Source organism: Colias philodice, chromosome 6 (genome assembly GCF_061535455.1).
Source record: "Colias philodice isolate Cphi_HAF_F1 chromosome 6, ilColPhil1 Martin Lab GWU primary, whole genome shotgun sequence".
Classification (NCBI taxonomy): Eukaryota; Metazoa; Arthropoda; class Insecta; order Lepidoptera; family Pieridae; genus Colias; species Colias philodice.
The window spans coordinates 6935365-6961235 of record NC_143091.1 but is presented as its reverse complement, the minus strand read 5'-3'; the positions used below and the strand labels follow the sequence as shown (position 1 = coordinate 6961235).

General features: G+C 33.5%; 1 protein-coding gene across 4 annotated transcripts in view; it reads right to left on the bottom strand.

Moving 5' to 3' along the window:
* Positions 1 to 13930, bottom strand: part of LOC149487800 (band 4.1-like protein 4) — a 40654-nt gene extending 26724 nt beyond the window's left edge. Inside the window, exon 1 of one of the 4 annotated variants that reach the window (XM_089696515.1) lies at positions 13603 to 13930. The gene's annotated coding sequence lies outside the window, so the exon portion shown is untranslated. The remainder of the gene's footprint in view (positions 1 to 13602) is intronic. The other 3 variants (XM_089696514.1, XM_089696516.1, XM_089696517.1) reach the window with 3 other exon arrangements.
* Positions 13931 to 25871: the final 11941 nt, after the last annotated feature.

The following is a 25871-nucleotide window of genomic DNA, read 5'->3' as shown; positions in this document are numbered from 1 at the left end:
ACCAAAGGGTTGGTCGAAACCAAATATATCCTCGTTAAAAGTTAGTCCAGGGAAACGCGCGCACCGCTTTCTGTTTTAACAATTTTATTTTAATTAGTAGCAGCGGCCGCCCTAATAGGCGGATTTGATTTGACGGGATTTTTCAAGCTCACGTTTGCATACAATTTTATTAGTGAGTATTGATGGACGCGTATTGTGCCCGGGGAACGCCAGACTTTCCGCGACTAAATTGAACTTTCCCTTTTCAGACTGCACGTTAATAAAAATCATACAACGCCGCCCTATTCAAATACGTTGTAAAATTAAAATATGGCTTTTTTAAACATTAAACTTATTCTTTGCTGGATACCTGTAAAGGTGGCAAACAAATATCATTAAAACTGTGAATGTAGCGCAACACGAACCTTCTAACAACTGAGCAAAGTGAGAACTTGGAAACAAACAACAAAGACGGCAATACGAGCTATTAATCCGGACGATCCTGACAGAGATTAGTGCTCCCACTATTGACCCCACACCGAAGCTGCCGCCCCCACGCGTAGAAAACATTTCCGGCCATTGTCTCAACAAGAAGAAAATGTGATTTGACATTATAACTTTTTCCTACGATCAGGCTCGAACACGAAAATTTATGAGGGCATGAACCAAACATTGACTAAATTATGATGTTCTCGTGTAAAGCGGTAAGAAACTGTTAGAGCATAAAATCAGTAGAGACATATTTATTTATTTTGTCACACGAAAGAAACAATTACATAGGCCTAGAAAAATCCTATTATTCGACAAAACTAGTTACAATTCCTTCCAATCAATCTATAAAATGTTTTTAATTCGCACAATTAAAGATATTTCGCTTCCTTATTTAATTTACCACTGAATACAATCTTGCAATTATTTTAAAGACGATTTTGGTTTCTGATTAAAAAAAAGGTAAGAAATAATCGTATGATGGACGTATATATGCGCCTTCAGTAAGAGACAATTACATCGCGGCGGTTACCGTTGCAATTTCCCACTTCTTTGTTCATTAATTCCTATCTTTTATGATGCACATGGGAATGGAATGAAAGCAATTATTATATTTCATTTCTGTTACTCTGTTAAAATATTAATTGGAACATAACACCAACACTTTAATTATGTTTAATTTATGAAATACTCATTCGCAGGAAAGCTTCAACAAAATCTTGGAATTCAGCATTTGTCGTTGTTAGCATAAATAAATTACTTTAAATTCAAATTAAATGTAAGGAAAACGTTAAAATTCCTCGCGCGAGGCCCGTCTTCTTGTTATTTGTCAATTCCAGCGGTGGCAATAATAATTCAATACGTAAAGTATTATACAAAATATGCGAAACTGTTCAAAAACAAAAGACATTGTATAAATCTCATCTATCTGTCTATCAGGACTGTAGTAGAATAAAAAATTGCATGCTGCATATTGAATTTGATATTTTGGTTTTATGACATTCAAGTACCCACTTTTATAAATTATATAAAATATTCCGCCTAGGCAGAAGACGGAGGTTTGAATTCCGTCTCGTGATCGATTTTTTCTATTCTTTATATTGATACAGTATATTTCATTTGAAAGTGATTTATTGTAGTTAAGGCTTAATACTCGTTATAAAAAAGTACTTATTGATAAGGAGCGCTACGGATATGATCTTGCCGTATCTAAAGTGGAAGTCAAATATATGCAAACCCGAAGCTTTTTCTGTATTCCGGTGCTCAAATTATCCTTTAAGTGCAAAATATTAATACTGCACACAAGAGGCTAGAATTGCTTCTCGACGAATCGAAAGTATAGAGCCACGGAAATGCTTTACGCTATGATATTATAGAATATTTAAATTAAAGGTAATATTTAAATAAAATTCAAATTTAAACCAATATTAAGTTACTTCAATATTGAACAATAACAAAGATTATATTTACTTAAACTAGCTTTGTAATTATAGTTATCATAATTATTAATTACGGACGTTACAAAGTAATCCAAAAGGTAAAGTCCACAACATTGGGAAAAGCTCAATTTGTTATTTTTTTACCAAAATTAAGCAAACGGTTTAAAAAATAGCCCCTTATTTGTTACTTACAATATAATTTGAAAAAATGCCACACATACCTAAACCTTGTATTGCACGCCTCATAAGCGAAGCGTTGAGGTGGGTACCTACTACTGTCACTTCGCGCAAAACATCTGATTTTTCAAACTTAAAATGTCTTTATGTATCATACATTGCACTTGTAAGATAATACATACACACACATATTAAGAAAAAACACTATTTTTAACATTCATGATATTTTTGATGTCATTTTTGTTATTTAAACTACTTAGTTAAAAAACAGTTTAAAAAAGTTCTGTCTTGGACGTCCGTGTGTCTGTATGTGCGGAGGATTTTCTTGTTAACACGATAGCGACCGAAATACTTTACTAATCGAGTCTTTTTTTTTCTCTTACGCTTGAGTATGCTCAGGAATAGAACCCTTTCATTTTTCAGGGTCTGATTCGATGTGGTTTAATTGTTATTAAATAAACAAAAATAATAATTAATAAATAATTATTAAAAAAAATTATGAGGCGTGCACTTTTGGATTTTCCAAATTATTTCATTTTGTATCGGATTTTAAATATAGCAGTGTTTAATATTAAAGAAAGTATCCGAGAGAAAGTTAAAGAAATCATAATATTAAAACTGTGCCAATTTATAACTGTATATATCTATAAATATTATATAGTACCTCTATATGTAAATGTGTCTAGTGTTATGTCTACTTTTAATCATCAAGAGATGAAATATGTAAATATATTTTAAGGTTAGGTCTACAACAAAAGTTGAATGAGATAGTTCAGAAATGTTCATTCGTAATAACAGATAATCAATCTACTTATTTTAATCAGATCTAAGCTTTTAGTTGTGACTTTTTACACTTATTTTTGTATGTTAAATTTATATGAATTATTCCTTAATTATGTTTTTTAATTTTGATACTAGCTAATCCTGCACTTTTTAAATTTTTTATGTAAAAAGTGTAGATAGGTTACCAAACACCCAATCTTCAAATGTGAGCGAAGAAGAGAACTGGCTAATTAGCTCTACATTTTGATGTGCCACTCCCAAAGCGCTAATAAAACCTATCTACACCTTTTTACTTATAATATCATTGGCCATTGCCTACCATAAACAAACTACAAAATCAAAATTTTCATATTGTTTCTAAATATACTTAACACAAAATAAATAAATATCATTACTAAGAAAAAGTTTTATGTTTATTAATCTTAATATTCTCTCAGTTACACAGGGCTAATAAAGCCTTTTACTACCTTCTTAAGCCTTTGTCATAACTTCTTGACGACTTATTAAGCTTACCCTTTCATTTAGTTTAGAGAGACTAATTTTATGTTTTGCTAAGTATTAGAAGTGTATAGGCCTTTAGTATTTAATTTCTGTTATCTATGATATAATCCATACTAATATTATAAATGCGAAAGTAACTCTGTCTGTCTGTCTGTTACTCAATCACGCCTTAACTACTGAACCAATTTGCATGAAATTTGGTATAGAGATATTTTGATACCCGAGAAAGGACATAGGATAGGTTTTATCCCGGAAATCCTACGGGAACGGATTTTTCTTTGAAAACGCGGGCGAAGCCACGGGCGGAAAGCTAGTAATGAATAAAGATAATATTAAATAGAACAGGTATTTTTTTTAATAAAGCAGGAATCCTAAAACGGAAATGAAAACACCATAACAAACAAATAACATGGTGTTTAAATCCATAACAAAAGATCTATCTAATTATTTTGAATTCTATCAAACTCTATCAACATACAATTAAGACCGACTCTATCTGTTCGTGACGCTTAAGCTTACTGTAAAATATTCAAAACATCATATTTAACTTACGCTGTAAAATTTACATTGCAATTTTTCATTTATTCCGCTCAGTGTAAATTAGAAAATGAAATATGAAATCAAATATAAAATGCACCGTTGTAACCGGTTTTATGTTACGTAGCGCGTATTAACATACCCCTTGAACTATTACTTGTGTGCCCAACAGTGAATTTGTTTGGAGCCGTGTGGTGTGTGCCCGGAGTCGCGATTAGTATGCGCAAAGCAGACGCGTGACGGCATGCACTAGCGTCCGCCCGTACTTTAGCCTACCTCGTGTTATCGTCATATGATCTGCCCAGTGGTTACAATCGGGTGCGATGCTCATGGACAGACTATTGAATAAAATGTATTTATTAGCTAATATTGTTTGTTTGTTTCCATGGTTGTTGTGGAATTTATATTTGGTATTACTGGAACTGGTATTTGATACTTAGATACTTACTTAGATGTTGGTAGTGAAAAGATTGCATTCGCGTCTCTAATCTAGTTAATCTAAAAGTAGCTGTTAATTTTTCTTACCCATAATAATCAAAGCTTTGTAGCAGTAACAAGTTGATAAAACGTGTACCGAGAGCTATTCTATTATACCCACGCTTCATAGGATACATTTATAGACCGGGAGATACTGACACAAAATTTCGAGTCATTTGTAACAGGATGGCGGTTCTACAGGGGTCTTAGTACGCAATGACAAAAAGAAAAACGATGGCGTGAACGCTGGTACCGGCGGCTTAGTCGCGTGGGCGTTAGTCGAACTCGTCGGAAAATAGCGAAAGTCAAACGATTTGTAACAGTATGGCACTTATTTTTGCTGTAAGTTTGAGGATCAACAAATATAAATACAAAATTTCAAAGATCTATGTGTTGGAAATCTTCACTTATATAAATTAATAATAAATTAAGTTTTCAAGTATGACAGCACTTTTTCCCCCTACTAGAAGTATGGCAAATATAATAATGGTCACATTTTATCAAATACTCTCCAAAAATCCAAATGCAATACTGGTACAAAAAGTTTGGCGAAATAAAAATTTTTTGCAGATTTTCGGCGGTATGGCGACCATTTGGAATCGTCCGAAAAGTATGGCATGGCGATTTTCGTAAATGGCTGCACGACGATAGTTACCTGTGCAAAAGTTAGCCTGGTACAAATGGTTGAATGATTGTTTTATTTAAATCAACACATTCGCATCGGTATGGCGGGCTGTAAGTCACACCGAAAAAGTATGGCATGACACTACCGCCTACTCCTTTTTTATGGGCTATCGGTAAATTCTAAAATTTTTGTGTTACAAATCGTTTGACTTTCGCTATTTTTCCGACGAGTTCGACAAACGCCCACGCGACTAAGCCACCGGTACCAGCGTTCACACCATCATTTTTCTTTTTGTCATTGCGTACTAAGACCCCTGTAGAACCGCCATCCTTGTTACAAATGACTCGAAATTTTGTGTCAGTATCTCCCGGTCTATTATAGATAGATCTGTGTGAGAGATAGAGTCAATACTCAATGACATACGTTTGACTAACAGAACGTGAATTCATTTATGCTACCGTCAATTTGAATGGATAAAGTGCTTTGATGAAATCGAAATATTTTGATTGCTAAAACTAAATAATAGGACGATAGAGATAATTTTCCAATCTCTATAAAAGCCTTTCAATGAGCAGCATCGTTATTCGATACCAGACATACTGTGCTTTTAATTTGCATATTACTCTATTTGTTCGCTGAGCCAAAATATTTAGAATATCATAATGTAGCATAATTTTGCCGGGGTTAAACGAAAACAAAAGATAAACAGAACGGTTGGCTACGCAGTTTCAAAGACAAAGCTCCTATTACGACTTAGAAGTGAGTCATAATTGAGCGAGTTAATAAGAGTTGTAAGGAATGAATAATTTATGTAACGTAAAAGTAATATTGCGAACGAATTTCAGTGTGGTCGTTGTTACAAAACGTTGAGATTGAATTGCGCCTACATATTAAGTCAAATGACCCAGCTCGAATTTTATGCGCAATAAGTCACTCGCAATGTGCGTTGCATGTTGTTGTAGACACGCGTTATAGGAGGTGATGTTTCACGTTAGGGAATAAATTGATCCGAGAGGAGGATATCTCGGCGGGCGGACGTCGTAATGTTAGCACGCTGCATGACTGAGGCCACATCTTTTCGCGCTTCCAAACGTTAAAGCTATTATCCTCTCACCTATTCAAGATTTCTATTATCATCCAGAAGTACATTTAAATCATTTCCTGAAATTACTGTTACCCCCCTGTCTGTTTTTTAAAACGTATAAAAAATAAAGGAGATGACGCAAAGCGTACAAAAACAACGGCGCTGTGGAATTCAAATTACTTTTAAGTGGAACGTCTGTGTTGTATATTTTTCATTTATTTGTTTCTTTTTTGTTTACACAAATTATTCCGGGATAGTGATGACTTATGAATCTTATGATATCATCTTTCAAAAATTATATCAACAGGATTTTAATAATAAATGGATAAAATATATTAAACAAATACAATGTATCTAATATAAAGTTAACAAATGACTTGGACTAGAGTACTTGCTTGGAAAAGAGCCAAAAGCACGAATTGCTTACGAATGATATAACATCGGCGACATACGTTGCTCGAGCAAATTGCTTAAAGTGCTTGTGAATTTTAAAAAGTACCAAATAGTCGTGTAATAAAAAAGAATTCAAATCGGAGCCAACAAATATAGGGTGCTATTAAGAGAATTGTTAACTACAGTTTTGACTTTGAAGACGGACGTTGAGATGATTTTTTAAGTTGTGGATACGTTCATTATTATGAATAATTTCTCGGCTCTCAAATTACGGCAGGTAGCCCGGGGCGATCTCTCTCGTAACAATCAGAAGAACAGAGCATGTGAAGGCTCACCTCCGTAAGCCGGCTACTCCGCCCACAGTTTAAAATTCTCAAAAGAGGCCTGGGAATTAACTAGTTCGCCGTACTGATTTTATTATAGAGTAGATCATTAAACATACTACGAGATCGAAATAGATTACTATATAATAAGTGTGTGCTCTTTGTTTCCAATGATAACTGCTTATTTGGAGCTGGGAATAAATTAACGTTTATGGCAGGGTAAATTTAATTGATTGACATGATTAAATATCTTTTTTTTTATTAAAATATAAATGCTAAAGATTATTAATTCTGTGTATTATGAAAATAATATGCCTATCCATTTTGACCTCAAGGTGTAAGTCGTTAGTATAATAAAATTTAGGTAGCTTAGTACGCTTGGGGGCAACAGGGGTTAAGTGAGCAACTAACGAAGAAGAATAATTTAAAACATCAAAGCTTGCACGGCACTCAGGCACTTTGTGAAATAAGGCAGGTCCTCCGCATTAAATGTTTCAAATTATACGGATCGTCACAATTTCATCTAAGTTCCGCAACAATGAACTAAACATCGTCGTTTCCAGTCTTCGCGTTTCGGCAGCCCGCATAACAAGAGGTTAAATTAAATAACAACGAAACTTTGAGAATCTCACCGTCTGAAGTGGTGTAGCGTGAAGCGGATGGAACGATATTAGTTCGATTCCTATTGGAAGTTCTGACCGCAAACTGTTCGTGACGGGCTCTCGAATACGTTGCGAGTAGACTTCCCCGCTTTTGCGTGCCAGTTCACACAATAATTAAGAGGTGATTTTTATTTGGGAAGCTTATAAATTATGAAACAATTTTTTATTTTTTCGACTTTTGTCAACTTTCGAACAATCTTTCTAATAGAGTTGGTATATTGTTTACTTCAAAGTTATAAATATCAAAATTAATACAGCCGACGACAGTATAATATAAAGGAGATTGCCTTTGTATCGGCCAAATTATACAAGGTCTAGTCTATTTGCGCGATCATCACTGAATTTCGAGCGATGTGACCGACACAATTGAATCTGCTAATCGGAAATGGGCATTGTCCGACGGAGGTACCTTTGTAGTAAATGCATGACAATCACGCCGCGCCCACGCTCTCCATCAATTCAGCGCGAATAGCCATGTATGTAGGTACTGTGCAATACATTTATAACATTGAAATGAATACTAAATGTAACTCACATTATAAAATACATACAAAGTAGGGTGATTGCGCTGGTTTTCGTCCAGTTATGGGAGTTGCCAACTTTGTGATGCGAAATAAATATTTTGGAGCACCCTTCCTTAAACATATAATATTTTTATTTAGTCCTTATATAGTCTTCTTTAAGATAATATTAAGTGAAAATAAATCATTTTGACGTATCTTTTTATTTAAATTATTTTCTGCAAAAGTAGGGTAAATGCTAGTTTTCGTCCAAAAAAACTGGTTTTCGTCCTAGTGTAAGCTAGTTTTCGACCACCGTGTAGAAAAAGGAGGGTAGGTCAACTATTAAGTTAAAAACCAATTACAGGTAAATATATACTTTTATTTAATCAACATCACAATTTCTCACTACCTTACAGGTTTAGTTTTACTAATAATAATCAATATAACTAGTCAACACTGAGATCTATGTAGCACTTGGCAGTCTTTATATGCGTTAGTGATGACTGATTAATCATTCGTAATAAAGAAAGGAATGCGTTACTTACAATGTAAATGAATAAAGTAATAATTATAGGACTGAGAAATTACATCAAAAAACAGAAATATTCATTCTAATACTTTGTTTATCAAATGAAACGTACTATATTAAACACAGCCATAATAATACGTTTTAGCTACTAAAATAAACTATACTATACCTTACTGAACTATGCATTATTGTCTTACTGATGCCTTTATTCTTTAAGATTCTTCAGTGTACGTAGCGTTTTTTTTTTTTCTAGCTTTCTTAGACTCCTTCGAGGCCATCTAAAAACAATAAGATCTTTCTTAGGATACGTTGAGTAAGTAGAATAAAAAAATATTGCATTGGCAAAACAGACCTAGAATAAAAGATGATACTCAAGTGAATGATAATCAAGAAAAATACAGTGTATTATGTCTGACCTACCCCCATTTATGCCACGAATAATTGACTCTACTTCACATAAGGAGAATGATACATGACTGAATGAATGACAATATTAGGTACCTACAACACTCTGGCCCTCACCAATTATTTATAAGGAAGATACTGAATAGAAAACTTTTCAATACGTAAAAAAGACGAAAAGTACTGCAAAAGAATAGCCATTTTTAATTTTTGTCCACTCCAATACTCATTCATGGACGAAAACTGAAACGTTTAAAGCTAAATTTAGTTTTCGTCCACTTCTTTAAATATTTTTTTATTTTGGCAGCACTGACAAAGCAGTGGACGGAAACCAAAAAATCTAAACTAATAGCAATAAAGATCACTTCGGGAGAAACTATTCAGTATTTTAAAGGTCCGATACAGTAAAAAGAACCTAACAAATATTCACGTAGCTGTTTGAGTTTTCGTCCACTTGGACGAAAACCAAATATTTTGAGAATTTGGTAACCTAGTATCCGTCCACTTAATTTTTCGAAGAGTATTATAAAAAAAGTATGATAAACACTTCTAATTGCGTTTAATAGGCTTATAACTAAACATACGTACCAAAAACATTACGTTAACTAGCTAAAACAGTGATTTAACTTACCATGAACTTTTCTCGCCGGCAAATTTTTCTCTCGCGCGATGACATCTGCAAGGCACGGATGGGAAGCGGCCACTTTTACGTTAATTTTTTGAACTCTCTTCTTGTCAAATCAAATTTTGATGTTGATAGTACTGTTGCTTACACATTAAGGACCGTAAAAAGTGCAAACTTGCGCGGGAAGGTAGGTTTGTATTCAAGTTTTACGCACGTGATTGTAGCAGGTCAGTCAAATGGACGAAAACCGAAACTGGACGGCAAACCAGCGCAATTACCCTATTTTATTAATAAACAATTAATAAAAAGCAAATAAAAAGCAAATTAAAATTTAATCCAAACAGCACTTATCAAGCTCCGCATACGAATGTAAAAAGATATTACATTATGTTAATATTAACAAGTTTATTTATTTCCCCTAATTTATTCGAGACACCATCAAAGCGTCAATAAAAGACGCTAAAATATGCGCATTTTTCTCAACTTCATTTTTAAAGAAATTACATAGTCAAGACTTTTTACAAGAATAACATCTACATTTGCGGTTACAAGGAACAATGGCATCAAAGCGGAATTTGAAGTTTATAGCCCTTAAACTGCGATTAACAAATCGAAATGGGGACAAGAGGACCCTCGACCCCAGAGCGAACCTGCCAGCACTCTCGAGCACAAGTAAACCAAACCAGCAAGCGATTAAAGATTTTATAATAAAATACGCAAACACGCAATGAAGGATTCATTAAAATGTTTTTATACGAAATCCATTAACCTTCAATTTCGCAACAGTTTCGTGATTGACGACTATAAAGTATAAAGGAAAGTAAGAAAAGTAAAATGAATTTCATTTCCATTTCGTAATTGAATTTCTTTGATTGACATACTAAGTACAACAACAAATCTGGACAGATCATTTAAATACAGTCAGTTTATAAATATTAAGAAATAGGTTAGTACATTGTGTAAGTAAGTATGTACCTCAATTACTTCGTACCGTTAATTAGTTTTATTTTCTCAAAGAGACATATATATGTATGTATAGAACAATTGTATGAAGCCAATTTTTAAAACAAACAAAATTTCTATGGAACAAGGGAGTTACGATCGGAGAATAAGTATTTCAGTAGCATTTCAGCATTGTATATCTAGATAGATATAATATCTGTGATCTGGGGCGGGGGAAATAATTGCAAGAAATCAATATGGTTCATCTTATGGTGCATGTTATAATAATTAATAACTTACTTCCACGACGAAGATTTCGTATGGGAACCTTATCTCCGTAAAGTAAATCGTATATAAATAACATAAAAACGAAACGTGTAGATCGTATCGAATATCGATACATTACACTCATTAAAAACCAGAACTTTCGATACGACGACTTCCCAGCGATCATCATTTGAAAGATGAATAAGGAAACTCCAGTAATTGCTAGTTGCCACGGCTATAATTGCTTAGTTACACATTGTTCAAGACATATAAAATGTTATTTCTAAAATAATCCAGATTTACATTTATACGAATCGTTTGTTATTCCTTGCCATTTTCATATATGAAAATGTATGAGCGTTGGTTAGGGTCTAATAAGTTGAGTGGGTGGGTTTATTACTTCACCTCCCTATTTCCTGAAATTCAAATACTAAATACATCTAAATCCTCTGTGGAACATAAGGCTTTGCTATTCTGTAGCTATTTGATTCACAATAATAAAATAAATCATGAAAAAATATTAAAAAAATAGTTTTCCTGTTTGGGGGGTTGAAAGTCATTAAGATCGGAGTTTTGATGCTATTTTTAACTATTCCTAGCTAAGTATTAAGTGCTATTGCTATCTTTCCTACTGCTACTAATATTAATTTTATAAAGAATCACCTAGGTATTTTTCTTTCCGACTTAATATTAAGTACACCTACCATTAAAGCGAAACTAAATTAATAAATAATATAAAAATAACTAATTAACTTACGCACTCTATGTCTGATAAACATTTCTCACTTGCCTAAATAATTTCCATTTTATAGAAAGGGTTTCTTTCCGGGAAGCGGCTACTATTTCACCCTTTAAATCATCTAACCTCGGCTGGCTCTCCAACAAACTGATAACTAAATTAGTGTTACAAATTATTTCGTAATATGGAAGAAATATAGACGTCTTTTCTGATTAAATAAAGACTAATAATAATCAATTACCTACCTATAAGGACATACATTTTTTATATTAGGTATAATAAAAAGGATGAATGCTTTTTTTAGGGTTCCGTAGCCAAAATGGCAAAAACGGAACCCTTATAGTTTCGTCATGTCCGTCTGTCCGTCTGTCCGTCTGTCCGTCTGTCACAGCCGATTTACTCGGAAACTATAAGTACTACAGTGATGAAATTTGATGGGAATATGTGTTGTATGAACCGCTACAAAAATATGACACTAAATAGTAAAAAAAAGAATTGGGGGTGGGGCCCCCCATACATGTAACTGAGGGATGAAATTTTTTTTTTCGATGTACATACCCGTGTGGGGTATCAATGGAAAGGTCTTTTAAAATGATATAAAGTTTTCTAAAAAACATTTTTCTTAAAGTGAACGGTTTTTGAGATATCAGCTCTCAAAGTCGTAAAAAGTATGTCCCCCCCCCTCTATTTTTATAACTACGGGGTATAAAATTCTAAAAAAAATAGAGGTGATGCATGCTAATTAACTCTTTCAACGATTTTTGGTTTGATCAAAGTATCTCTTATAGTTTTTGAGATAGGTTGATTTAACTGTAATTTATTATATTTGCTGCTACGGAACCCTTTGTGCGCGAGCCCGACTCGCACTTGGCCGGTTTTATTTTGTTTAAAATAAGATATGAAACTAAGTATTATAATGACGATAGAGAAGAACCACAGTATTACAATATTTTGAAATATTGTGGAAGAACTATGAAACTTTGAGTTTAATAATTCTTCTTCTTTTTTTCAAGTGGCATAGAAACTTCAAAAAAGGTGGTGGTTCTGTAACTTACGTTTTTTAACCTTGGGCCGTCAAAATCTGGCGCAGCCGAGATTTGCGGCCAGCAACGTATAAAATAATCCAACTCCGATTTTTGTTTATTTCGAATTTTAATAAATTATTAAGTTTTTTTTAACTAATTGTTAGTATCAGTATATATATATTATATTAGTATTATTAGTATCTACCAACAAAATATTCATTAATAGCCTAATAGGCACTTATTATAATTTCAGTTCACAACAAAGTTACCGTACATCGTAGGCTACACAATAAATAGCATTTTATTATCTTTGGTCGAAGGTAGGTAAGTAAGGCGGATTTAAACTTTTTTTTATCTGATTTTTGGTTTGCATTTTTTTATTAATAAAAATATGAGAATAATTATACATATTTTTTTCTACCTTTACTGTTTAGTGAATTTAATTCTCAATATGTACCTACTTTTCTTTCATTATAACCGAAAAATATAATGCGGATATCATGAACAAGACCCACGCTTAATATAATGGTACATTGTAAATAATTGTAATCAATATTTCAATCACGAAATTTAAATGGTACATGAACACATGCATCGGTTGATATCTATTTAGTTATTCCTAATGGATTCAACAATAAAGGTTATTGTCCACTAATACCAAGCAGGGGGACGATTTGACTGTCAACGTTCAATTCAATTAGGTCAAAGATTGTATGGCATACCAGATATACTTAATGTCTTCATTATAAGGTGGTAAAATATATTGTATAATAATCAGGGTTAGATAATATTATTATGCTTCTACTATTCGATGCCCGGCAGTCGACCACCATAGCGGGCATTCAACTCAACCGTGGCCTCGCGGTGCCGATCCGTGTCCATTGCTTTTCACAACAATGCACTCTTCCAACTACCAAGGTAAGTACCGACAGCAACCAATAATTCTTACTGCCGCGCTACCACTCCCGCGCTCTGATTCACACAAATTACCCGTTATCATCACTTTACTGAAGGAAGTCTCTTCCAATTAGATACTCGAAACCAATTCAAAAAATTTACTCACTATTGTAAATTACATCTATACATGTACTACGGACGTACCTAGTTTATGACAATTTCGCATTCAAATCGTACTTGTGGACATGAGTCGCGGAGCCGGTATTTTCTGGGTACACTTTCACGACACTTCTAAAGTCCAAGTTAACTTAACAATTTATCAAGGTTCCGTAGGTATAAAGTCCCTCTGCAGCATATAAAACCTTCATTTTATTTTTCACACAAACATTAAGTTTATAAACAAAAGACAAGAGTCACGTTTACGAGTAACTCATGAGGGGGCGACATGCCACCTGTCACCGCGACGTACAAGTATTCACTGCCGGGCGCCGGCCGCGGGCCGCGGGCCGACGGCTGGCGGCTGCTGATCCCGCTCGTCCTCCCGCGTTCACAACTTAGCTCGGGGCTCAACATACCCGTTGCTTTCGAACCAGTGCCAAACGAAACAATCTTAACAATGCCATACACTGCTGCCTACCGTACATCAATTTAAAGCTTCTGATATACACTCAGAAATGTATTAACCTATTTAGACTTTTGAAATATCTTCCAAAAGGACCGAAAATTGTTGTAAGGTTGTAGGTATATAAGAACTTTGAAGCCACAGATACTCAAAATGTAAAACATTTTATTTTTAGCGCCATCTACTAAATAATTATATGAAACATTATTGTTTTAGCGCCCTCTGTGATAAATCAAAGGAACTTTTTTAAATGCAACCTATACATAACAATTAACAAAATATAACACAGTTTGCATGGAAATGCCTAGATGGCGCTCAAATAAAAATTAAAAAATTACAATTTTTATTTGAAAAAATATAAAAATTTATAAAATACTAGCGGTCCGCCCCGGCTTCGCCCTTGGTACATATGAAAAATAGATGTTGGCCGATTCTCAGACTTACCCGATATGCACAGAAAATTTCATGAGAATCGGTCCACCCGTTTCGGAGGAGTATGCAGACTAACATTGTGACACGAGAATTTTATATATAAGATTTGAAAAAAAGTTTATCATTTATCGGAACACAAAAATAACAACAAACTAACTTTATCTTTTTTCACTTCGTTAATGTGTGTAAGTTGTAAAATTATTCCTTTCTGAATCGAACTGATATTTTACAAGTAATGTAAAGAACCCCGATATATGCAGGGTGTCCCACTACTAAGCTCAAAGGAGGTTATAGTTTTGCATACGCTGAGTACGTAAAAATACTTATAAAATTCCAGATGCAGTTTTTTTCAAATAGATGAATTCTTAAAACTCTATGTGTAAGTATACCCATAACAACCACCCCGCCCAGCTTTGCTACCAGCACGTGACCTATCGTTTAAGATTATGTTTTCATAGACAAAATGCTCACATTAGCGAAGCGGTATATTATGCCGGCTGCGCGAAGCTAGAGAAGAAAACATGGATTTTCAGGAAAAATTTAGCAAAATTTTTTTGATGTAGGTAATTGTGTTGTTTAAGTATTTTTTACATGACCAGTGTATCCAAAACTACAAGTCCCTTCGCGCTTAGGCGCTGACTCCACGAGCGAGAGAATCGCGGCGATATTATCGTCGTGCCACGTATTTCTATACACTCTCTATGGAACCGTCTCCACACGGCGATATTATCGCCGCGATGCGACGAGTGGCAATGAGCGTGCGAAACGTCATTACATCGTCGCTAGCCCGCCGCGACTAGCAGCGGGCGCGCTGTCAAACGCAGCGTCATTTCAGCGTTGCCTCGTAGTTCTCTTCAAGGAAACGTGGCGATACCGTTACGAGTCGCGACGATACGCGGCGGAATTATCGCTCGTTCGTGGAGATTATCCGACGATATAAGGGCGGACTCGTCGCGATTCTCTCGCTCGTGGAGTCAGCGCCTTAGTATACCAATAGTGGGACACCCTGTATAAGCAATATGTTACGAACTTCTGGATTTGTATCTAAACTGTGTACCTAATAAATTATAATATTTAAAACGAATACATATTAATATTTCTAACAATTTCCCTGACAGGTGTTCCAAACAACGAAGAAAACATTGTCGAGTTAGTTAAATCACAATTATATGTAAATTACATTGAAACGCACCCTAGTTCTATAACCATGATCTATAATGTTATTATTTGTTGTATTTTATGGTTTAGTCATCGATTCATCATTCATTGTTATTCCATCAAGAGTCCCTAAGGTAACTTACACTATGACTCATAGAATTGAAACGTGAGGATATTTAAGCGTTGGACACCATGAAGTACAGTATAAATATAATTAGCAAGCTTCAAGAATACTGTCAAAATTGTAGATTCAAATAAGTTTTTTATGACACAAGATCGATCGAAAGCACCAAAAATTAAACTTTCAAATCGTAAGAAATCTAAAACTCTACGCTACATCTTAATATTAATTACCTATCATCTTAACTATAAAAATAATTATAACATCTTTAACTTTTTCATTGAAAGTTAAATGTATATTTTAGGTATATAATATTTTTTAAGACACAATAATTATAATAAAGCTGCAGCTTCAAGACTACTGAAAATAAGTTTGTATTGTAATTCAAGCTCGCCCTATATTGTAAATAAAATTACATATACAGGGTGTCCCAAAAGGTTACGTAGCTAGGAAGAGGGGTGATAGGGGTGGTCATGAGAGTCACCAGAAAAATAAAAAAAAAATTCCCCTCTGGGTATTAAAAAAATAAAAGGCATTTATAAAAAAAATTAAAATTTTATACCTTGTGAGGCGATTTCGCCCCCGATGACCTACAATTATTGGTATATTAAAAAAAATTGCTGTTATGCTATCGTCAATAACCCTTTTTCAAATTGAAATAAGAAAAACAATACATATCTAACCAATATTTTAAAGAAAATTAAGTTTTTGTCCAATCAAGGACTTAGTAATTACGATTTCACTCAACTTCCTCTAAGTGTACTGAAAAAAAAAAATTCTATGCAACTCCGGCAAGTAACTTAAAAAGAGGTAATTTTATTGCAATTCCAAAATGGTATAACACTTACTTGAAAAATTCTTATTAGGATAAGTAAAGATAATTTTCGGGAACAATACCCCAGCAGAACAAAACATACCAATAACAATGTAACCAAACTAAACACGTTTGGTGGTTCACGTTGTATAAACATCGTGCATCGACCATATTGTGCTCATCTTACGCAACCGAATTACGCAACTCATGTTTGTTCATAAGAGAAACAATAGGACCAAGTACTCAGATCCTTTATGGTCCAAAAACTTCGCTCTTGATGTTTTTCGCGACAAGCAAGAGAAAGGTCGCTTTGTTTAAAATTTTATAAATCAGCTAAAGTAATCAGTATTTACGAAGCAGCAAATGTATGAATAAATTTCAAATATATTTCACTATAATCATGATGATGATTTTACGTAACTTAGAAGTGGTTAAAACATATGAATTAAATCGATTAATAACTTAATACTTGTAATTATTAGACTTTACAGACAACCAATTTTTTTTTATTTATTTCAAGGAAAAACATGTGGTAGGATAAAATTATAAGAAACTGAATTAATATTTCATTTTACTGTCAAGTAAAGTAGGTATAGATTGTACAATTGAAATCTTTACGAATTTTATCGCACCCTTACCATATTTTGTTATCGAACCGGTTTCACTATCAAAACTTCTTTGGAACAATACTGTGACAATACATTACTTATGGCACACATGACTTCACATATTTTGATAAAACTTGTTAATTCTACAACTACACAGTTACTTACTAAAATATCTACATTGTTTCAGTATACCTTTAATATGTTTTAATAATATTTTACCTTTGAAATAATGTAACATTATTTTAGAGCATGTTATTTGTAGAGCTTTATTATCTATCATACGCCTGGATTTCTATAATAATTATTATTAAAAAAAAAAACTATTAAATGTTCACTTCTTTTAGTGAAACAAATGTTAGTACTCTCAATCAGTTGTTAGAAAGTGAAATATGTATATCTTAGAAAACACAGGTCTCTTGTATCACGTCTTTCATACATTTTCACAGGCAAGTCTGAGCTATCGGATGCGGGCTCTCAAGCGTGAGACTATAACGGTTACACGACACTTGTAATGTAAAATCATAGTACTCATTCAAGTGGAAACCAATGGCTGGTTCCCATAATGAAATTGTATACTGTTGTGCGATCAACTACGCCGCTTGTAGAGCTAGTAAATATAAATAGGAGTTTAGCAATCACAATCAATTACCTACGTTTTGAAAATTTCACTATTAGTCCATTGAATAAAAAGTTCTAGAGTGCGTGAGTTAGTAACGTAAGATGTTTCTTCGGAAACATGTCAAGAGTCCCTAGGTAATAAACATACTAAAACCCCGGGCCACTAGGAGGAGCCCCGGAGTGGGGGGAGGGGGAAAATGGGTCCATTTTTTCATTTTTCGCTTAAATCTCAAAAACGGTACATGTTAGAGAAAAACTTTCAAGGAAAAGTTGAAAGGCCATAAAATTATCTACAAGTTGTACCTGAATCATTTTTTCCTATATCCTACCGTTTCTGAGTTATACGCAGTAAAACATGATTTTGGCTCAAACAATTTCCACATCAATCGATCAAAAAATATTTCTTTCTTCCAAAAAACTCAAAAGTGCAACTTGTGACCGGTACTGATAGATTGCTCTTAATTAGGTCTATAATTGGTAAAATAAACACATTCCTCCATGGAAGCCTTTAGGAGGAATCGATTGTCAAAATATTATAATATGGTAGTTTGAGTTACTGAACTTGATCTTTTTATTTTTTTCTTCCAAAAAACTCAAAAGTGCAACTTGTGACCGGTACAGATAGATTGCTCATAATTGGGTCTATCATTGATAAAAATACCAGATTCCACCACGGAGGCGTTTACGGGGAATTGAATTTTATTAGGGTAGTTACGATACTTGAACTTTTTATTTTTTTTCTCCAAAAAAACTCAAAAGTGCAACTTGTGACCGATACTGATAGATTGCTCTTAATTAGGTCTATAATTGGTAAAATAAACACATTCCTCCATGGAAGCCTTTAGGAGGAATCGATTGTCAAAATACTATATTAGGGTAGTTTGAGTTACTGAACTTGATCTTTTTATTTTTTTCTTCCAAAAAACTCAAATGTGCAACTTGTGACCGGTACTGATAGATTGCTCTTAATTAGGTCTATAATTGGTAAAATAAACACATTCCTCCATGGAAGCCTTTAGGAGGAATCGATTGTCAAAATATTATAATATGGTAGTTTGAGTTACTGAACTTGATCTTTTTATTTTTTTCTTCCAAAAAACTCAAAAGTGCAACTTGTAACCGGTACAGATAGATTGCTCATAATTGGGTCTATCATTGATAAAAATACCAGATTCCACCACGGAGGCGTTTACGGGGAATTGAATTTTATCAGGGTAGTTACGATACATGAACTTTTTATTTTTTTTCTTCCAAAAAGCTCAAAAGTGCAACTTGTGACCAGTACAGATATATTGCTCATAAATAGGTCTATCATTGATAAAAATACCAGATTTCACCATGGAGGCGTTTACGGGGAATTGAATTTTATTAGGGTAGTTAGTTAAAAAGTTCATGTATCGTAACTACCCTAATAAAATTCAATACCTCCTAAACGCCTCCACGGTGGAATCTGGTTTTTTTATCAATGATAGACCTAATTATGAGCAATCTATCGGTACCGGTCACAAGTTGCACTTTTGAGTTTTTTTGGAAGAAAAAAAATAAAAAGTTCAAGTATCGTATCTACCCTAATAAAATTCAATTCCCCGTAAACGCCTCCGTGGTGGAATCTAGTATTTTTATCAATGATAGACCTTATTATGAGCAATCTATCTGTACCGGTCACAAGTTGCACTTTTGAGTTTTTTGGAAGAAAAAAATAAAAAGATCAAGTTCAGTAACTCAAACTACCATATTATAATATTTTGACAATCGATTCCTCCTAAAGGCTTCCATGGAGGAATGTGTTTATTTTACCAATTATAGACCTAATTAAGAGCAATCTATCAGTACCGGTCACAAGTTGCACATTTGAGTTTTTTGGAAGAAAGAAATATTTTTTGATCGATTGATGTGGAAATTGTTTGAGCCAAAATCATGTTTTACCGCGTATAACTCAGAAACGGTAGGATATACGAAAAAATGATTCAGGTACAACTTGTAGATAATTTTATGGCCTTTCAACTTTTCCTTGAAAGTTTTTCTCTAACATGTACCGCTTTTGAGATTTAAGCGAAAAATGAAAAAATGGACCCATTTCCCCCCTCCCCCCACTCCGGGGCTCCTCCTAGTGGCCCGGGGTTTTAGTATGTTTATTACCTAGGGACTCTTGACATGTTTCCGAAGAAACATCTTACGTTACTAACTCACGCACTCTAGACCCCCCTTGGAGGGACTCATTCAATGGACTATATGCTCTACATGCAAATATGTTCGTCTAACTACAGTGTTCATTCAATAAAACAGGCCAAGAGACAGAGGTTTGTTCGCGATAAACTCAAAAACGATTGAATAGATTTTCATGCGGTTCTCAACAATAGGCATTCGATTATTTAATTATTTATTAATTAAGTCACGATAATTAAAGTACAAAACCTTGCTACAGACCTACACACTTTTAATTAGACTGTAAAATGTAGATACTAATAGAAGGTACATGTACATATTTTGTTTCCCACGGTGTATTCTAAGTCCTACGCATTATTTCAAGGTGTAATGGAAAATGCATGTTACTTCTTTAACACAATACAATACTTACTTCATTACCAATGAATACCATCAACATACATGGCATTGCACTTGATAGATCGAATAGTTAGAGTATTTTGAAAAAAAAAGTCTTTTTTTAAACATAATATTCCTAAAGAAACGATAGTTACAAATTGAAGTAAAATTACGGAAGTAATCATAAGAAATCGCATATATGTTTTTTGGTATACCTACCAATGATATTAAAAAGAAGTCACTGCAAAAGTAGTTAAGCATGTTCAAAAGTTGTAAAATATGAAGAAAATACTTTCTTCATCTCTGTTTAGTCCTTTTTATAACTTGAACAATAAACAAATGTTAATGAACAGAAACCGTGGTAATTAGTCGCCAGCCAACGTTAAAGATGACCTGAATCACTACATAGTATAAAACAAAGTCGCTTTCTCTGTCCCTATGTCCCTTTGTACGCTTAAATCTTTCAAACTACGCAACGGATTTTGATGCGGTTTTTTTTAATAGATAGAGTGATTCAAGAGGAAGGTTTATATGTATAATAACATCCATTAAATAGTGGAAAAGTACTGTTATTTTTGAGGTTTCTAATGTGATGTCGTAAAAAATTACATTTTTTCCGCTTACATTGCAAACGCAGGCTGAACCCTACGAGTTTTATCAAAATAATGTACTAAGTATTATACACATTGAAAAGGTCTACAGAAAAGTCCGCGATGGTATATGTCTATCTCTTATGGATAACCCACAATAACTTTTTTTTGTCATTTACTTTTTACGACAAATAATGGCTAATTTTCGAAGCGATTTTAACCAATACAGCATTAATCCTTCCAATTAAATACCTGGAATACATTGTTCATTTAATATAGATCTATATGGCCCTTTACACCGTATGATTTAAGTGAATATTTTCGAAGATATTACAGATTTAAAAATTGCGGGACGTAGCGTTTGCGGCGGTACCGGCCGGCCGCCCGGCTATACATATATTTTATACCCGTGCGAAGCCGGAGCGGGCCGCTATGTTTTTATATACAACGTTCACAGTTTTTCTGTAGTGTATTTAGTATCAGCATTGCACCCGTGCGAAGCCGGGGCGGGTCGCTAGTTCATAATAATATCACTATGATCTGCTTTAGACATTGTGAACATAGAGCGTGGGATTAGGTATGTCTCAAACGATCGTTATACTTAAGAAAGAATTATTAATCATCAAGGAAATTAATCTATGGTCCTGATTAACATATTGAGATATACTTAATTCAGCTTCCTGTTAGCTGTAAATATTGAGATTTATGGTGCAAAATGCATTCTGGTTTTGTTTATAGTGTTGCCAAGTTTGTAATTTATAAGTTGGAGTTCTAATAATTAATTTTTATTAACGTTATGCGAAAGTTGATGATGATGATGGATTTTTTATAAGTTTTTGATTAAAATAATTATGTATTAAGAGAAATTTTTTCATATCGAAATATTTAAGTTTTGAAGCGACTCTATTTTACAATCTTCGTACTTAATAGCGTACTACCAGATAACTATAAAAATATAATCTATTTTGTATGAGTGTAGTTTTCAGTAGCAAAAAGCAAATGGAAACCGCAAAAACTAAAATAGGAATTGAGCCCGAGTCATTTGTTCTCCTTAACGACCACGCTATTCTGTTTTTAACCAATAATAAATTAGGTATAAATATATTAATAAGCAACATTAAACAATGGGAGCATAAATAACCAATAGTCAATGAAATAATAAATTAAGTTCAATATATCAAGCAGACCGCAGAGGAAATCATCATAACAAATAGAAAACAACAAAAGGCAGGCTGCATGAAGGTCATTGAGAAACCTTGAATTTGAGGCGCTCCTAGCAATTGCTGTATGTAGGCATTACATAACAATGCACATTACTTCAATTGACCGTGATTTATTGTGATTATTTAATTAATATATTATGGTTTGGAAAAGGATAGATTTATTTACCTAGTTCAACAATCAATTGAGGGAATATAGATCATTCTTAGGTTAGACATGAAATAAACATTTACGTTTGTGGGGTCCTCCTGCCATTTCAAACTATTGTCACTCATCGATTTACTTTACGGGCGAGTATCTGTTTTCAGTACTCTACCAAAGTTCATATTTGTATCAAGTCTAGGTAAAATCTCAAAAAAAAAGTTTAATAAAATCCTTTCATATAAGTTTCATATACTTATAACCGACTTCAAAAGAGAAGGAGGTTCTCAATTCGTCGGAATCTTTTTTTTAATGCTGTGTCAACCGCTGTACAATGGAATTGGTATTTGAAAAACAACAGTGGAATTGATGATGATAATTCAGTTACAATTTGAGAAAAAAAAATATCAGGTCAACCGGATTAGCCTGTGCCGAAATAGGACGAGCCTATTTTTCAGTTTTAATGAATAATATTATATCCACAATTTTATATGCATACTTACACCTAATAGGTACCTAAGTATACATAGGTACCTATTACCTATTAGGTACCTTTCTTAAGTTCATGAAGCAACTGAAACTGAATAAATTTAATAAACCGTATGTTCCAAAATGTCATTCTGTTTACGTTTGTTTGGTACATTCCACAGCGAGGGTGATGAGTGTGATGTAGTCATGATGTAGTTCTAAGAACGGCTTGAGATGTTTGTGTAACGATCCTATTGTCAGGCATACGAGTGCAGGAATAATGAGCTTCGTTCTTCGACTTGCTCACAAATGAAAATGTCGCAGCGTTGTTTGCATAGAAACAAGCCGAGTTATCAAAGAAAATGCCACACATTCTTGCGTAAATATGGGCGTGAGAACTCACACTACAAAGATAGTATATTATTTGTACCTCGTATTTTTTCCTCGGCTTTTACATAAATTAATCCAAGATCGAATTGGATATCCTTTGAACTAAAATTTAAAACGTAAATATGTCTAAAAACGTTACATTTAGAAATAACAACTTTCATTAAAATTGATAAAAATATGCTCTACTTACCAAACCACAAAACATAAATGTACGTTAAAAATGGTTTATACTTTATACAAAACAAAAGCATGCGTTCACGCTTAATCGTGCTCCAAAACCACAATTAAATACAGCGTGTTAAAAATAGGATTATTAGAAAATATAACCGGCCAAGTGCGAGTCGGGCTCGCGCACAAAGGGTTCCGTAGCAGCAAATATAATAAATTACAGTTAAATCAACCTATCTCAAAAACTATAAGAGATACTTTGATCAAACCAAAAATCGTTGAAAGAGTTAATTAGCATGCATCACCTCTATTTTTTTTAGAATTTTATACCCCGTAGTTATAAAAATAGAGGGGGGGGGACATACTTTTTACGACTTTGAGAGCTGATATCTCAAAAACCGTTCACTTTAAGAAAAATGTTTTTTAGAAAACTTTATATCATTTTAAAAGACCTTTCCATTGATACCCCACACGGGTATGTACATCGAAAAAAAAAATTTCATCCCTCAGTTACATGTATGGGGGGCCCCACCCCCAATTCTTTTTTTTACTATTTAGTGTCATATTTTTGTAGCGGTTCATACAACACATATTCCCATCAAATTTCATCACTGTAGTACTTATAGTTTCCGAGTAAATCGGCTGTGACAGACGGACAGACGGACAGACGGACAGACGGACATGACGAAACTATAAGGGTTCCGTTTTTGCCATTTTGGCTACGGAACCCTAAAAACGACGCTTTTCATAATAAGTATATTAGAATAATGTAATCAGTTGTAGAAAACTTATCCATCCTATTATTGTTGATAGCGATCATGTGTATTATCTAATTTTGAAGAATAACTATAACGTTTTCCAAGAATACCGGCCCAATCCTCTATTGTATTACTTCTTATCGCATTTACCTGCGAAAAGTTCACAAAGTGGATAGAAGAAAAAAATTGATTTACTTTATTCAAATAAAACAGGTTCATTATATTTCACAGAAGTTAAATAATCATTGTAATATGTAGTTTCAATGTGAAGAAGTATTTTTGCGTTTATCTTGTCTGAACGGTAATAAAGTGTCGTTAACCCTTCCGTATTGAGGTTAAATAAAGTTAAAGAACGTTGTTAGTATGATTTCTTAAATGCAAATCTTGTTCACGAATAACTAACTAGGGCAAGGGGTTAAGGCTTATCAATTGTATTTACTATGCCGTCAATAGTTACACTTTTGGAGGTATTTCTGATGGAACAACTTTAATGGTCAATATTTTTATAAAAACGAAAGTGTGTGAAGATGTGTAGATGGGGTTTCTCTCTTTCGCTGCTCAATGGATCGGATCTACATGAAATTCAGCATAAAGATAGAGTATATTCCGGATAAATATACATGTACATATTTGTGTAGCCGTAGGAGGATAATACCTATATAATTACATAATTAAAGTCTACACTAACAAATTAACAATAAAGCATACACCTAATTTTTTTTAGGTTTAATTTTTGCGTATTTTAGAAATGCATAATATTATGATTTAAGGATTTGTCCATATTAGAATTATTAACATACAATAATAATCATTCTCATTGATAAAACAGTGATGCGTCTGAAATATCGATTACCTACTTAGGTATATCCGTTTGGGACTAGTGTGTGATGTTTTCTCAATATTTTGTGATGATGTCATCGTGCCTGTCAATCAGAACAATTTAATGAATTTTGCTAGTTCATATTTTAACTATAATAAATATTAATCACAGACAAGTAGTTCGATACTATGTATATGAGTTCAATAAATTCTAGGAAAAACCCAGGAAACCAGTCATTAGAGTTGTGTTTGAGAACGCAGCTTTTTTCCATAGCTTTTATGTGATTGAGCAAAAATTATACGGAAACAGACACAACATTTAGATTTTGCATTAATAATGTTATTGTGATTTTAAAGAACTATCTTTTGATGTTTTCGATTGCAATGAAATATAGTCGTTTATTTATGAACAGCTACTTCTGTCATACGCGTTGTCCATAATGTTTTCCACTCTTCAACCTAATAAGTATAACTTATAGTCCTAAAACAAAACCTACATAACAATTCTCCGTACAAAATTAGTAACATACTGTATAAGGTACGGTGCATATACCGAGTTTTATAAATTAAAGTCGTGCACGTGCCCCTTCCCGAAGCACGCAGGAAGCACGCGCCGCTAGCTGACCGACGACGTTGTGCCCTCGCCTTTATAATATGGACTTGACAAACAAGGTAATGCCTCACTTATATTGGCTATTACATTAGTGTTATAAATCTATCAAAATATTTATGAAAAAAAGCTATTAAATCTTAAGAAGTCTAAATATGACTTAAGAGTCGACTCTAATACGTTTACGTCTGTACGTGGTCTACTTATTAAAAAAAAAACATGTTTTTAAACTAATTTTACTTTTACTATTAACTTACTAGTATTCCATATAAAAAAAATTAACAAAATATTGATATTTCATGAAATAAGTTTACAAGCCTTGTAAAGACGTGTATTCTGTTACCTACGTAGTTTTTAGAAATTAAATCGCCAACATGTAACTTTAATGTAT